The 3,341-nt window shown below is 39.2% G+C and overlaps 1 pseudogene; it reads right to left on the bottom strand.

Moving 5' to 3' along the window:
• Positions 1-1,681: 1,681 nt before the first annotated feature.
• LOC130850927 (lysine-rich coiled-coil protein 1-like) lies at positions 1,682-3,014 on the bottom strand (annotated as a pseudogene).
• Between the last annotated feature and the right edge of the window lie 327 nt (positions 3,015-3,341).

Genomic DNA, 3,341 nt, shown 5'->3' with positions numbered 1-3,341 from the left:
TCTCTAACTGTGATCTGTTGCCTGTCAGGGTGGAGTATGTATCATGTGGGAATAGCATGGCACAAGCCTTGATGTTCCATGCCCTCCTGATGACTGGTGTAGGAGGATACCTATGTTGTTGCTGTTGTCATTTTCTCATTCAGTCCCCATCCTAGCCCCCATCAGTGTAGAAGTTATACACTTCACTTCTATCCTTCCATTGGTTAACCTAGAAATTTAAACATACTTGCTTAATTTACCAAAGTCTCAAGGTAACTAATATCTTTACCTTTCTATCAATAAAAATACCAGAACCTCAGTACATTTTAAAATCCAAATCACCTTCCCTCATGACTGATAGGCTTTTGTTTTCATGTATTTTATGTCTATCTTGTCTTGTTTACCCCACCAGACTGTTTTAAAGGTCCATTATTATTTCTTTAAAAAATACAGATAATAATTGTTTAGATTTACTCAGATATTTACTACACAGTGTCTACTAGAGATTCTTTATTTCTTCTTGAATCTCAGAGTATCCAAATGGAATCACTTCAAAGCACTGCATTTCAGAATCTAATGTACACATGAATCATTTGAGGATGTTGTTGAAACGCAGAGTCCAAATCAGTAGGTCTAAGGTGGGACCTGAGATTCTGCATTTCTAACAAGCTCCCAGCGATGCTGATCCTCCTGGTCCAAGGACATTTTAATGAGCTGGATTTTAGAAAAATTACTTTGACCTCAGGATGAGGATGATGTGGAAAAAGATCAACCTGCAAAACCAGGTAGGAGATGAAAATAGTGCCTGAAACGAAGCATGGCCATGGTTTAGATATGTGGCAGGCGGGGGGTGGGGTGGGGGGCGGGGAGTGTTGATAATTTGAGGAAGGAGGGAATATCTTTGGATCTTATTGATGGGGATGGGATGGAGGCAGAGGGAACAAGTTGGTAATCAACAACAAATGGTTGTCTTTTCTGCTTGTCCTGAATGCATTTTGCTATCTGTGTGTAATAATATGTCTCCAATAGTAAGAGTTTATTAATTTCATTCATATTTGTAATTTTCGGTGATTGCCTTTAGACAATATGGATTATAAGTCTGCGGAAACAATTTCAGTTTTCTTTCTTTTTTTTTTTTTAGAAATTAGAACACTTTATTATAAACATTTCCAGAATATAAACTGATTTTGTATCAACTCTTTGAAATGTTTAAAACTGTATGTAACCTAAGCTTATTAAATTCCATTTCCACTTTCCAAGCTAGAAAATATACTGCAAGTTAGATCTAACAAAGGGAAAAAAATCAATCTAAATTGCTTCCTAGAAAACACTAATGAATGTAAAAATACCCACCCCAAACTAAAACCCAATCAGGAAATAGATTCTGTAAAGCCTATTAATCCTCAATTTAAAATAAGTGACCTCCCAAGGGAAAAATACTTCCACCATCATAGCAAGATGAATAAAAGCAGAGCCACTCTCATTAAGGGAAATTATGTTATGTATAAGAAAAATATATTAATGATTTTAGAAAATGAGGAAAAGTAATTTCCATGTTGGAGAGCAAGCCTACTAAATGTTTCCTGTTCACTTAGCCTTTATATCTGTTCACATGAGAAGAGCGGTTTGAACATAAACATCGTAAAACCAAGTTCCTCAACTATTTTTTCAGTTTAACCTTGGGAAAACCAACTCAAGAGCTTCAAAATCCTAGGACAGACTGGTCCCAAAGCATCTCCTCCTCCGTCTTTTCTTTGACTTGTTTCTTTTTTCTACACTTACATTCCTCTTTCTTAGAGGCTACATCTCGGCTTTTTTTGTTCTTTCAGTTCTTAAGCTTTTCTGTACTGACTCTGTTTCCACCTCTGTTTCGTGTCTTTGGATGCTCTCCTGTTTGTCTCAATCTATTTCTTCAGAAGCTTTTTTCCTCTTATGCATGGGCTGCTCCTCCTCTGGTTTTTCTCTGCCTTTTTCTTTTCTGATGTGTCTGTTTATAACTAGCTTGGTGGGCATTTTTGCCTAAACCTGGCTCCCTGTGCACCAGTGCCAAATGAAAATACGGAGACAGAGAATTGGAAGATAAGAAATAGAGAGGCTTTTTATTTTCTTTGCCAGACAAAGGGAAGACGCAGTAGGCTAGAGCCTCAAGAACTGTGCCCCAGTTCTTAGGGAATCAGAGAAGATTTTATACGTGGGTCTCGCAGTCCGAGGTATATGATAAAGATTGAAAGTGGTGAAGGTCTCGCATTTCTTTTCTTCTGCAAACTCATGGCCAAAGCGGGCATCAGGCAGCTCAGCAACCAGGTCTGGCGTCCTTGAAGTTATTGGCCCGTGACCTTCTTTCTGAAAATAAGATGCTACAAGGGAGTGTAGGGGGAGAGGAGATGCCAGGTGCAAAGCGTAATTCGCATAGAGTCAGAGAGTAACCAGCTTTGTGAAGGACAAGTCTAGCTGCAAGTGTTTGTTAGTAGTAACAGCTAAAGGATAACCAAGACTGCTTAACTCTTTCAGGCTTATGTTGTTTTCCGGCCTGTTCACTGTCTCCTTATTTTTTCTGGTTATCAGGAGAGAAATAAAACCTCCTTTCTATATGGGTTGGCAACAGCATTGGTACTTTTCTGAGGAGAGGGGCCTGTAAACTCCAGATTCTACACTGCATGAACTACGCTAATACTGTTTCTGACTAAGGTTTAGGTGTACTGTTTTTCCCGAGAAACAGGCCCTGGTGAATTGACAGTAGCTCAGGGAGTCTCGTCTCAGCCTGCTGTCATGAGCTGAGGCAACTGCTTTTCCACTGTTTGTGAAATACTGCATGATCTTGGGTAGGTCTGGACAGTTTCATATGGGAGCCTTTGATCAAACATTCTACACCTGGGTCTAGAATCAACCTCTCCTTTGTACCCACAGGTTTCCAAGTAATCCTCTCTCATCTTTCTGAAACAAGTCTTTGGCTCTAAGCCTCTGGCTTTCTGCACTTTGATATAATCCTTAACTTCATCTTGAAAAGAGTCATATGTCTTCTTTGAATGTTTCATCAGGGTGACAAGGGATTCTCCTTATCAGGTTGAGAGCTTGGTGGAGAAATTTGATCATACTCACCCATTAGTTGCTTCCGTTTTTTAGCATGAACTTTCCCCAAATAGTGAAACTGTGAAACAACTGAGGAGCTAAAAAACCATGATGCAGAGGTTAAAATATCTATTTTTGTCTAATACTCCACTCCCATTCTCCTCATAATGTGAAATCCATTGTGATCCAACTTATGGCATTACTCCTTATAAGCCTTTTACAAAAGGTATCTGTAAAAAGTTCAGTCTTTGCTCATTCAATGTGGTATCTTCTCTGAGGCAGGGGCAGCTGTC

This window comes from Hippopotamus amphibius, chromosome 4 (genome assembly GCF_030028045.1).
Source record: "Hippopotamus amphibius kiboko isolate mHipAmp2 chromosome 4, mHipAmp2.hap2, whole genome shotgun sequence".
NCBI lineage: Eukaryota > Metazoa > Chordata > Mammalia > Artiodactyla > Hippopotamidae > Hippopotamus > Hippopotamus amphibius.
The sequence above is the reverse complement of the archived record's forward strand: the minus strand, read 5'-3'. Positions and strand labels throughout refer to the sequence as shown.